General features: G+C 43.1%; 1 protein-coding gene across 1 annotated transcript in view; it reads right to left on the minus strand.

Moving 5' to 3' along the window:
• The window catches only part of LRP5 (LDL receptor related protein 5), a 134,064-nt gene that overhangs the window by 107,465 nt on the left and 13,446 nt on the right, over positions 1-13,153 (minus strand).

Below are 13,153 nucleotides of genomic sequence, written 5' to 3' on the forward strand. Positions count from 1 at the left end.
TTAGTTAGAAGAGGCAGTCAGAGCAAAAGGAGAAAGGTCCTTGCTGTTTGAAGCTCTGAGAGGATGGTGGAGGCTGAAGTGCTCATAATGACAAGTAACAGGGTTTGAAAGAGGGGGTAGTTTATGACACATTTAAAAGGGGTGGGAAGCTTAAAGACATACCAAAATGTCAGACATAGAGATATTCCAGAGATATCTAAACAAGTTTTAGATCCCTTGTGTGCGAGGTTCAGTTGGACAATGACATGACCTTGGCTGATGGCACATATGTTATTTCATCTTCCACAGCTTCAAGCATGTGATAGGAATATCTTTAGTTTCAAATGTCTGTTATATGAGAACTAGCTCTTCATATTGCCTTTATGATTCAGTTCACCTTGCACTTTTAAAAGAAGATAGTTTATACAAGGTCTGAGTTGCAGCCCTGCTATTCTGGCAGCCCTGCCACATGCTACTGCCCCTTCCATGTGTTACAGCTTAGCAGCTTGGATGGACCACAGACCTAAGGACAGAATTACTCTCTATACCCCACCCCCAACAAAGGGAAGATAAAAGGGGAATAAAGACTGGAGACTTGAAGTTGGAAACTGAAAACAATTGGATATAGATTTACTAGCATAAGGGAAACGCAATAATACGTGGGATAAGGAACAAAAATACAAATGTATACAAATATATATATGGGTGTGGGTGCTGAGGAGCTGATGCCAAAGGAGCAGAGGGAACAGCAGCAAAACAAGGAGTAGGGGAAAGAGAGGAGGGGCTGATGGTCTGCATGACCTTGGGAGGGGATGGGCAGGGATAGGAGGGAACAGATCCGTCTCAGGGTCTGAAAGCCTTCCTGCCTCAGCTCCTCGTGTTCAAAGATGACTTCGTGCACCCTGGTTCCAGCTACCTGCTCACTGCAGAGTGTGCCAGTGCATGAGCCAAAGTGAAGCACACTTCTCACAACACCTGATGTATTTATGCGCAGGCCAAGGACCACAGCTGGCATCTACATCTCAGCTTCAGATGAAGCTAATAACATGCATAAAAATTCAGCCTTTTTATTATTATTCTGCACTGCCCTTTTTTTACCCCAAGTCAGGAGAGAGAGCTTTTATGTTTCTTTTTGGAGGAAGACTATGCTGTTGTAAGAAATAAGCAAAAGCTGGCAGCTTTACTGAGGATCTTGGACACCAAAAACACTGACAGTTGTTATCATGAATGTTTTACTGAAAATGTAGTATCTTTGTTTTCTGCAATGTTTAACTCAAGAAAGTTTATGCAGCTTGAGAATCGTCTGTTAGGAAATAAAAGTCTCAGAATCACTCCCATCTCATTTCCATCCTTGCTTAGCCTTCCTCTTGTCATTTTTAAAAACACTATGAAGAATACAATGCAAGCCTGACAGATTAGCTGTTGAAAACAGAAGAAAAATTGTCTAGAATGCAGAATTTATGTTTTCTTCTCTGCAATTCATTGGTTCCCCATAACCATGTCTACTTAGGTGGCACCATACCAAACCATTTGAACACTCGGAAAGTTTGCTCTTAGCAGGCTCTGTTTAAGTCACAAGTTCTCTAGGGGAGAGCACTCCTTGAGGTCTGCACATTGCATTGCAAAAACAGCCACATACCTAGCCAAAGATCAAAGCCTTGAAAAGTCTATGTAAAACTTTTTTTAATTATTGTCCCAAAAACATGTTCTGAGGAATATAGACAGATTCTTCCAAAAACATATTTTGATTAACAAAAAACAGAAAGATTTTCATCTTCCATGCTGAAGCCATTATTAGTGCTACTACAAAGGAGGAAATAACATGAAATATCAGCTCTAATCAATAGCAGAGGAACTCAACAGCTTCTTAACTGAAGATCAGACATGAACAATGTCTAATTCAATCAGTATCAGTATTATCCCAGCTCCCTATCCCTTCCAAGAGATTTCTTGCTCACTGATGCACACAGTAGGCCAACAGCATAGAGATAACAGATTAACCACTGTGTTTTCTGTCACTTCTGTGCTTCAGACTTGTCCTGATTGAAGTGCACCCACCTTGTGACGGCTATGAACACCCAGCAGGGAAATCACACTGCCCCTCTTGCAATTGTGTTCAAATTTTGCTGCATTTATACACCCACGTAAAAGGATTGATTATTGAGAATGGCCAGAGTTCTTTTCCCCTTTAAGACCAAATAAGTATTCAGTTTCATTTAGAAAAAAATAGAAGAGGTATGGCAGAACTTGGATTTTGAAAACCATACTCAATCCTCTGTTCTTCCCCCCAGCCTATTTTATTCAGTCCAGTTATAAAAAACTTGCAGAGCCCTTCTGGAGCACTATTGGTATGAATAAAAAAGAAAAGACTAGTGGCCAATACAAGTAACTGGTTCTCAACACTACTGAACAGTGCGTAAGAAACACAGGCTTTAAAAATAATCCACAAGTCAGAAAAGTAGTTAAATACTTTGTTTCCATGGCATTGAATTTATCAGATCAGGTCAGAATGTAACCACTTACTAACTAGCAGGCAAAGCAACAACCCTGAAGCTTCAACAACCTCCAAGATGTCCCACAAAAAACTCGCAAAACTTCTCAGAATTCCAACTTCCCTGGTTAATAAGCAGTAAACTTGAATGAGGCAACCAAAACAGCAAATTCCTTCCTAGAGGAATAGATGCATAGCATAGAGTTTCACAGGATTGCTAAACTGAACATCTTGGCAACTCTAAAGACAAATTCATACTGTATGTGATTATAACAAGGTTTTTAAGGTTTTAGAATAACAAACAAGGAAAGCTCAAAAAGCAACAAAATATAAGGCATTGATCAGGGACTTAATTTACTGTGCTATCCATAAACCATCCTAGGGAATCAAGATTATCCCACCAACACCCGGTGCAAGTTTGTTTACTGTGGATCCCATGTTTATGTAGAACCAGCAGTTAATTTCCAAGCACATGCAAACAGATCTTCTTCCAAGTCATGCTGTCTTCTCAATCCTGAACGGGGCTCAAAGGCCCTGAGTACCCTCACCCTTGGTGCATTTGTTACTGCACAGCTCCTGACAAGGCAAATGGGAAGGTCAGTAACAGCAGTTTCAAAGGAAAGGGATAGAGGGATGGGGAGGCCCACAAAACCTACCATCCACTTTGATTAAATCTGTTACACAGCAAGAGGCAAAATCCCTTGCCTGAGAAGTTATTCCATGCTTAGGTTAGGAGATTCTCAAAGGAGCACTTAGTGTCTGGTCATATTTTGATCTGCAATGCTCCCAACAAATGTGTATTGGTTGAAAACTGAAACACAAGTTTCTGTTTTAAAAAGAGAGAAGAATAAATAGTAACACGATAAATTACCAGTGTGGAGGACAAACTGTTTATAAGCTGTCTATTTCTACCCAGTTGAAAGGAAGACATTTTAATGTAGTTACAAAAAAACTAAACAAAACACTCCCCCCCAGCTGCATTCTTTTCCAGTAAAATCGGAACAGTTCATATTTTTCCATAATAGGCAATATTTAAAACCCCTGTACATAGATGGAGTTCACAATCCTTTGGCAAAGCAAAGGAAGAACCTAAACAACCTGAAATCCCATGAAGTATCAAATGAACTCCTAACAGGTAACACCCTAAGCTGCAAGAAGTTTACAATCTCATTTGGATCACGCAGTACTTTTGATCAACAATATTTCATTCTAGAAAGACAATATTTCTATTCCCCAAAAAAAAAGCAGTCTTCCACTGGTTTTCTGCCTACTGGAAAATCTTGACTTGATAATGGAGCTATCTACATATAGATTAATTGCACAGCACTGTGAAAATAGACATTCTCATCAGTCTATTAAATGGAAAACAAAACACTCCTATCAAGCTGATTGGGTATCAAGCATGGGTTCCAGCTTTGCTCTCAATCTCTTGAATGCTCTTGAGAAAATCTTCTGTTTCTTGTCTGTGTCTAATTACTGAATGTTATTTGTTTTACCTGCACTGGGAAAGCTATCTTGTACAGCCTGGAGGATTTATACATGTTATATATAATTCATTTGGTTGACCACTATAAACAGTATCAGTTTTAGCATGACTACCATAGTTCCCTTGCTATCATCTCCTATCACAATCATAAGTGATACCAAAATGCACTTTTAAAAATGCACTGAGGTTCAGACTCCTCTGCATTTCAACATACACAGAAAGGCAGTAATAATTCTTTTTCTCTGCCTCCTGTTCACTTCTCTTAAAAATATAAGCTCTGAAATAACACAAGTCTATTGCTGTTTGCCCAGCTGTAGCCACCTTTTATCCAAATGGGCCACTGTCTGGCTTGTGAATTCAGCCAGTAACCTTCTTGTTTTTTGTTTTAATTGTACCAATGCCACCTACAGGCTGAGGGGCACCTGTTAGCCCCAGCAAAGTGATGTCAGACAGACAACTTAAAATTGCAATATATGGCATTTGTTATTAGTTTCAGTAATAGTTCTGAAAACCAGTTTGACAGCTCTCAACTCATTTACATATTAGGACTGAGATGAACTTGAATTACAATCAACAGAGCACTTTTCATCAGCTGCTGGTTAGCTGCAAAGCTGCAACAGTTCTAAGCTAAACAAGAGTGTTCAGAAATGTTGCATTTATACTACTGCTTGCTGCTTACATTTTGTCTCTTTCCCCTTCAAGTTGAAATAGAGACATGATAACACTGAGGTATGTGCAGAGAGAGTACTGAGGCATCTTGAAAGTGCCAGAAGTGCAGAGCACACACAAATCCTGTGCATAGCACAGAGAAAAGTCTTACTTAGCAATTTGTAAACCAGTTAACTAGGCTAAAGGTCATGGAGAGGTTTAACTGTGCTTTTAAGGTAAGTGACCAAGGATCTTTGGAGCCTGGTACACAACATAAAATTAAGATCTCATTTTAATAAGCATACAAGCTAAAATAGTAATCCAAAATTACAGTATGTGCAATAACTTACATTTTAAATATTATTTCATTTCTTAACAGGACAAATGCATAGGGGACCTCTGTGGTTAAGCCATCTGCACTGCTGGACAGCTAGAATAGCATATAATTCTTGCAGCAGTCAATGTTCCAAACCACAAAAACATTCATTACCAAGGAACAAAAACAACCCCCCACCCCTGCAGCAGGCACACAAGATGGTAAAAAACAAGCATGTCAAAACTTCTGCACTCAAGGGTGTACAGTCTTATGGAAACTCTTAAGACAGGATATGGAGCATGCATGCCTCGGCTTTCTATACCTAAAAATAGCTGCTATGCAGAAACAAAACCATGTAGGTAGGTTCCTAGCAGCCATAAATTAATAAGAGAAACCAGTTACAGAGCACAAGGTGATCCCTTTTGTCCACCTCTAACTCTTCCAGAGCATAAGGAGGCTCAGATCTTTGATGTGAAGTGTAAGGCTCTTCCAAACTTTTAGAGAAGGAAGTTAATCCCCATATTGTCACCTGTTTGGGCATTATCCCCATTTTTCATATAGTAACGCCAAGAGAGAGACAAGAGCTGGTTGCAGGAGGAAGATCACATGCAAGAACACAGACACTACTGGAACCCTAAAGTTGCAGAAAATAAGGTAAAAAAAAGAGAGATTCATTCATGGGAGAGAAAGGAAAGTAATAAAAAGTTTAGTCAAACCTGCCTCCTAAAATCAAGCACAACTAAAAAATACAGTCTGATAGGCAACAAGTGAATATGGCATATACAAATACCACAGATGTACAAAAGTTTATTTTACTTTTTTAATGCAACTTTTATATATTCAGCAGGAAAGGGAAGTTGCTTTCTTAAACACTCTAAACTCTGCATTCTGGATTCTGGTCCCTTTCACTGGCAGCTGCTGCTACAGAGAATCTAAAATCACCAACTTCAAAAGACAGTTGTTTCAGACTTGTGTTACCCATAGCTGTTCAAATACCAAAGAACAAATACTTCACTTCTCTACTCAGCCTCTTACACATCCTGGCTGGTTAAGTGAAACATTTTTTTATTGCCTGCTCAGAGAGCATCTTTACATCAACTGATTCTGATGTGCAGCTTACAAAATAAATGGCTTCAACATAACATGAGCACTGGTGTTGGTGTGCACAATGTTTGCAAAGTGCACCCTGTTACCCTCTCTGCAAGGTGATGGACTGTAGATGAACTCCTTATTGGATTGTGTGTCTATGTTGCACTGAAATAGCTGAGCTCAGAATGGATGTTTGTGGGGTGGCAATATGGGAAGGAACTGATGAGGGTTTCATAGGATCATAAAAACAGAGCACTGTTTGGGTTTCAAGGCACCTTTAAAGATCATCTAGTTCCAACCACCCTGCATGGTTAGACACCTAAATCTACTCTCTTCCCCTTTGTGCATCAATTACAGGAGATGATTTAGAAATGAGAAATTAAACTTATATTCACATTTTAAGGAAAGGTACAGCATTGAAGCGGGGTGGAATGCAGCTCATGTGCAGAGTTTGTACCATGGTAATTCCTTAGGCAACTCTAGATGTTGTCAACATCAGGAGAACTTGGTGTGCTAATTCTAAAAGAAACTGCATGGAAGGTGGAGCAGCGTGGAGACTCTGCAGCCAGGCTCTATCCTAGCAATGGGGTTCAAAGGTACCATGGAGCCAATAAGCTGCATATTTGATACCCTGGACCAACAGTTTGTCACCTTTAGACAAAGCACCATCCTTTAGGTGAACTTTGTTCCTTGTAATTTCATTATAATACCAAAACACAACTCCATCCCAAAATTTACCTGCCTCCAAGGTGCAGCCATCCCTCACTAAGCTTGCACTCTGAGTTTTCTCTAGTCTAGAGCTTTAAAAGCAAAGCAAGGCAAATTTGCACCCATCGTGATAAAGGTGTGTGTGTGTGACTAGAGTCACTCAAGCTCCAGCTGTAAGATAAAAAAGTATAAAATGGTTTAAGGGGAGAAGGTTGCCAAGGAAAATACCACCACAGGGAAGACTCCATACCCCTGACCTGTAGGATCAGTTGACTGGCTGAGCCTCTCTTACCCCACACAGACACGCCTCTGGGTAAGATTCAAGTACTTGACTATACCAATAGCCTCACTGGAAATCTTAGAAACCTCTATAGAGTCACTTAATGTGTTTGTAGCCTAGCTGTATCACACTAGGTATTTGTACATACTTTGCAGACAGTGAATTTATCACCTGCAATGCAAAAGAACTTGTGCACCCACTGCTTTCATAAATTACACCATTCATTGAACTCTAGACATGAGAGTTCCCATTGAACACGACCAAAGTCTTTCAATGTGGCTGTGACAGCTCATGTTCAGTGTGACCAGAGGACAGTGCAGCCTGAGTTGTGAATCCGGAATCGTTAGAGTGCAATGTATCAGAGAATCACAGAATACACTGAGTTGGAAAGGCACCCATCAGGATCAAGTCCAACTCCTGTTGTCTGTGGGCACCCCCAGAATCACACCATGTGCCCCAGAGCATCATCCAAAGGCTTCTTGAGCTCAGGCAGCTTTGGTGCTGTGACCAATGCCCTGGGGAGCTGTTCCACTGCTCAGCTGCCCCCTGGGTGAAGAACCTTTTCCTGAGATCTAACCTAAACCTCCCCTGGTTCAGCTTCCTGCCATATCCTTGAGTCCTGTCTCTGGTCACAGGACTGAAGAAATCAGGACTGAAGAAATCTCTACCACTCGTGAGGAAGCCCCACACTGCAGTGAGCTCACCCCTCAGCCTCCTTTTCTCCAGACTGAACAATCCAAGTGCCCGCAGATGCTCCTCATAACTCATCCCTTCCAGACCCTTCCCCATCCTCACTGCTCTCCCTTTGGATGCTTCCCAACACCTTGATGTCTTTTCTGTACTGCAGTGCCCCAAACTGCACACAGGACTCCAGGTGAGGCTGTACCAGTGCAGACTAGGACAATCCCCTCCCCTGACCTGCTGGTGATGCTCTGCTTGATGCACCCCAGGGCATGGCTGGAACCTCCTCACTGCCATGGGACAATGCTGGCTCATGGACAGTTTGACATCAACCAGGACCCCCAGGTCCCTCTCTGCCACACTGCTCTCCAGTCCCACCTTCCCCAGGCTGTATTTGACACCAGGGTTGCCCTGTTATAGGCACAGAATTCAGAACTTGCCCATGTTCATCTGCCATTGGTTGGTAATTGCCCATCTCTCTCATCTGTCCAGGTCTCTCTGCAGGACCTGCTTGCCCTCGAGGAAGTCAACCACTCATCCCAGTCTTGTATCATCCACTAACTTGTTTAAAATTCCTTCCAGTCCTATGTCCAAGTCATTGATGAAGATGTTTTAAGAGGACTGGGACAAGGATGGAGCCCTGTGGGACCCAACCAGTGACCAGTGACCAGCCTGATGGTGCACTGTCACTCTCCACTCGACCTGTGAGTGAGTTGCTCACCCATCATATACTATGATTGTCCAGCTGTATCCTGGACATTTTGTCCAAGAGGACACTGTGAGAGACAGTATCAAAAGCTTTCCTGAAGCCCAGAAATATTATATCCACTGGCTGATCAACTCAGTGGGTCACCCTGTCACAAAAGGAAATTAAGTTTGACAAGCAGGACTTTCCCTTCATGAAGCCGTGCTGGATGTGACCAGTGACTGCATTCTCCTCCAGGTGTTTTTCAATACCTCCAGAATAATCTTTTCCATAATTTTACCAGGCACTCAAGTTATACTGACTGACCTGTAGTTTCCAGGGTCCTTCTCACCTTTCTTGAATACTGGAACAACGTTAGCCAGCTTCCAGTTGACTGGGATCTCTCCAGATTGCCAGGACCTCACAGAAATAATCCAGAGATGCCTAGCTCTTTGAGGATTCTTGGATGAATGCCATCAGGCCCCATGGACTTGTAGGGATCTAAGAGTAGCAGCAGATCCCATACAAGTTCAGGGTCAGCTAAGGGCTGATCATCACTGCACCCTTGATCCATCATAAGTTTTGAAGACAGAGGCAAATAATGCATTAAATACCTCTACTTTGTCTAGATTCCTGTTGGAGAGGTGATTGTCCTTATTCTGCACAGGACCCATGTTTTTCTGCACTGCCCTTTGCTGCTCACATATTTGAAATTAATATATTTGAATTTTTTTTCCTTTCCCCCACACTTCCAGCCAGTTTCAGCTCCAGTTAAGCTTTGGCCACTCAAATTTTCTTCCTACAGTAGTTAGCAGCATTTCTGTATTCTTCCCATGTCACCTGATTTTGGAATTGCTTGTCCCTGTGCCCTGAGGAGGTGATGTTTAAGGAGTTACCAGCACTCTTGAACCTCAGCACCTGCAAAAATATTTTCCCAGGTGACTTGACTCAGATGCTCCCTGAGCAACCTGAAATCTGCTCTCCTCATGCCAAGTGTTGAAGTTTTGCTGGCAGTTTTCCCCAACAGAGATTTTGAACTCAATTGTCTCATGGTCACTGTGGCTGAGACAACCTCTGATCTCCACTTCACTCATGAGATCCTCTCTGTCGACCACAGCAGACCAAGGAGGGCATTCTTCTGAGCTGGCTCCCTTATGACCTGTTATCCAGATGGCTTACAAATCTTCTAGCCCAGGTTGGCTAGCTGTATGTTGTTCCCAGTTATTTCTGGCAAGCTGAAGTCTCCCATAAGAACAAAGGCAGGTGACTTAGAAGTGTCCCATGGTTCCTCAAAGAACAGGTCATTGGCATCCTCATCCTGGCCAGCAGGTCTGTAGCATATTCCCACAAGGATATCCACATTATTTGTTTGTCCTGTGATTGTTACCCAGAGGCTCTCCATTAGCAACTGTGAGCTCCATACACTCCAGCCCTTCCATTACATACAAAGCCACTCTGCCACTTCTGCCCTGCCTCTCTCTCCTGAAGAGTCTGCACCCATCCAACAGGGTGCTCCAATCACAGGACTCATCCCACCAGGTTTCACTTATGCCAGTAATGTCAAATCTCTGGGATTGAGCCAGGACCTCAAGCTCACCTTGTTTATTCCTCATGCAGCCCACATTAGTGTAGAAACACTTCAGGTGTGCTATGTTGTGGTGCACTGTGGCCAACACCTTGCAAAGCAGAAGGAGCCATCCCATTAGTGCTTGTTTCCTCAAATTTCTTCAGACTATCCCTTTGTTCAACACTGGCAGCCCTGGTGTTGTCCCCTACCTACTTCCATGCTAGTTTAAAGCTCTACCAACAAGCTCCACTAACTCTTGTGCTAGAACTCTTTTCCCCCTCTGCTTCCTGTCCCATACTGGCACCCCAAGTGTTGAGTAGATCATCCCATGATCAAAGAATCCCAAATTTTTCCGCTTGCCCCACTCTCAGAGCCACACATTGACCAGATGGATTTGTCCAGTCTTATTGGAAGATCAAGAAGATCACAACCCGAGCTCCCAATCCCTCACCCAAACGTCTCTATGTACAGAGTGACTATTAACACCAAACAGGATCCCACTCAGAATCTAAACCCTGCCACTCTGATACCTAAGGACCAGCTGGAATACAGGGAGGTTTATCTTCTGACAAATTACTTTATTCTTTAATTCCACACCCCTTATCCCATCACTACATGCACTTGTAAAAAGCCCCTGTGTGGCTTTCCTGCAGGTCCCATTTATGTACTGGAAAGGCTGCCGCAAGATCTCCCTAGAGACTCCTTTTTGCCAGGCTGAGCAATCCCAACCCTCTCAGCCTATCTTCGTAGCATAGATGTGCTTCAGCTCTCTGACCATTTTTGTGGCTCTCCTCTGGACTCTCTCCAACAATTCTGCGTCCTTGCTGTGTTGGGAGGCCCCAGAACTGGAAACAGTACTCCAGGTAGGATCTCACAAAAGCAAAGTCTCACCTCCTGTGACCTGCCGGCCACGCTTCTTTTGATGCCGCCCAAGACACAGAAGGCTTTCTGGGCTACAAGCACACATTGCTACATCTTGTTGAGCTTCTCATCAACCAACAACAGTCCTTCTCGACAGGGCTATTCTCAATCCACTCTCCGCTCAGGCTCTATTTGTCCTTGGGATTGCCCCAGCCCATTTGCAGGACTTTGCACTTGGCATTTTTGAACTTCATAAGATTGGCATGGGCCCACCTCTCAATTCTACAAAGGTCCCTCTGGATGGCATCCCTTCCCTCCAACGTGTCAACCAAGGACAAGGGGAAATGATTTCAAACTTGAAGAGGGGAGATTTAGGTTAGACATTGGGAAGAAATTCTTTCCTATGAGGGTGGTGAGACACTGGAACAGGTTGCCCAGGGAAGCTGTGGCTGCCCCATCCCTGGCGGTGTCCAAGTCCAGGCTGGATGGGGCTTGGAGCAACCTGGGCTGGTGGGAGGTGTCCATGGCAGGGGGTTGGAACTGGATGATCCTTAAGGTCCCTTCAAACACAAACCATTCAATGAGCCTATGAAATTTGGGGCCTTAAAAGATGAGTTAATCGTAGCTGTTGAACATTTTTGGGTCTGTTGTTTTTGCAGATGACTTAATTACTGCTCTGTACAACCTCATGATTATTAATAGGTCACTCACCTCTCTGTCTGTTGAATTCTGGTGTTTGCATAATAGTGTGATATGTAGAAATGTGATAGTGTGATATGTAATCGAGGATGAAGGTCCCAAAAAGGATACTAAAAATATTATTAAGGAACTGGTGATGCTTTGCACTGAGGGAAGGTTTTAAAACTGCAAAATACAAAATAGCTGAAGGGGTTTTCTGAACTACCAGGGCAGTGCAGAATGTAATACACAGTCCTCTGACAAACACAGTATTCCATGCCAAACCATAAACTTCATGTAAATCAAGCTCCAGCTACACTGTGTTAGGAGGGAGCTTGATTTAAAAATGCCCTTTTAACTGGCTGTGTTAGATGTGTTTTCTTCTGCCTGAAGCTGAGTCTGGTGTAATTTTATTCCACCACAACCCCTATTCCTGCCTATACCCCCTGTTACCTGTTGATTCCCATCCCCTATCTGACAGATGTTTTGGTGCCTTGCTATCTGCAAGCATGACAGCACAATCTAGTTTCTTTCCTTGACCCGATACTGTCAAAATTATCTCAGTTTAAAAAAGCAAACAGATTAATTTTTTTTAAAATTAAGAAAAAAAAAAAAGTAGTGAGGGAACTTCTTTGCCCAGCTCAGCTGCAACCAGAACACAGCCTGGATGCAGACTCGCACAGCACTGTCTCTGTGGTGCTGTGTCTTGCACACATGATGCTCAAGGGAAAGAGCTTTATAGGTGGCTCTGTGCTTAAAAAATTACATGACAACAAAGTTTGCTTTATTCATATACTGCCAGCCTTATGAAATTCGGTAAGGCTGAGTGAAAGGTCCTGCTCATGGGTTGGGGCAATCCCAAGGACAATTATAGGCTGGGCAGAAAGTGGATTGACAACAGCCCTGAGGAGGACTCAGGAGTGTTAGTTGATGAGAAGCTCAACATGAGCCAGCAGCCCCAACAGCCAAGCATATTCTGGGCTGCAACAAAAGAAGCATGACCAGCAGGTCAAAGGAGATGATTCTTCACCTCTACCTGAGACCCCACCTGAAGAACTGTGTCCAGGTCTGGAGCGCCCACAAAAAAAGGATATGGAGCTGTTGGTGTGAGTCCAGAGGAGGCCATGAAGATGATCAGAGGGCTGGAGCACTTCCTATGAAGCCAGGCTGAGAGAGCTGGGGTTGTTCAGCCTGGAGAAGAGAAGGTTCTAAGAAGACCTTCTAGCAGCCTTCCAGGACTTGAAGGGGACGTGGCAGGAAAGCTGGGGAGGGACTTTTTATAAAGGTAAGGGGTTACAATTTTAAACGGAAGAGGGTGGATTTAGGTTAGATATTAGAAGAAATAATTTAGTGTGAGGGTGGTGAGACACCAGCACAAGTTATCCAGAGGGGCCGTAGATGCCCTAACTCTGGAAGACTTCAGGGCCAGGTTGGATAGGATGTTGAGCAAACTGGTCTGATCAGAGGTGTCCCTGCCCTTCCAATCCAAACCACTCTATGATGTTTCTAAACTTGAAGCATATACTTAGGCACCCACAAACTCACAAACTTAAGATTTCAAAATAACTCCATGTAGAGCTACAAAAAATTACTAGGCTTATTTACCTTCTGAAATATTCATGTGAGTTTAAGGACACCCTACAGGTGTAAGAACTGTTTGCAATGCAAACACAAGAGAAGGTGA

This window comes from Heliangelus exortis, chromosome 18 (genome assembly GCF_036169615.1).
Source record: "Heliangelus exortis chromosome 18, bHelExo1.hap1, whole genome shotgun sequence".
NCBI classification, from domain to species: Eukaryota; Metazoa; Chordata; class Aves; order Apodiformes; family Trochilidae; genus Heliangelus; species Heliangelus exortis.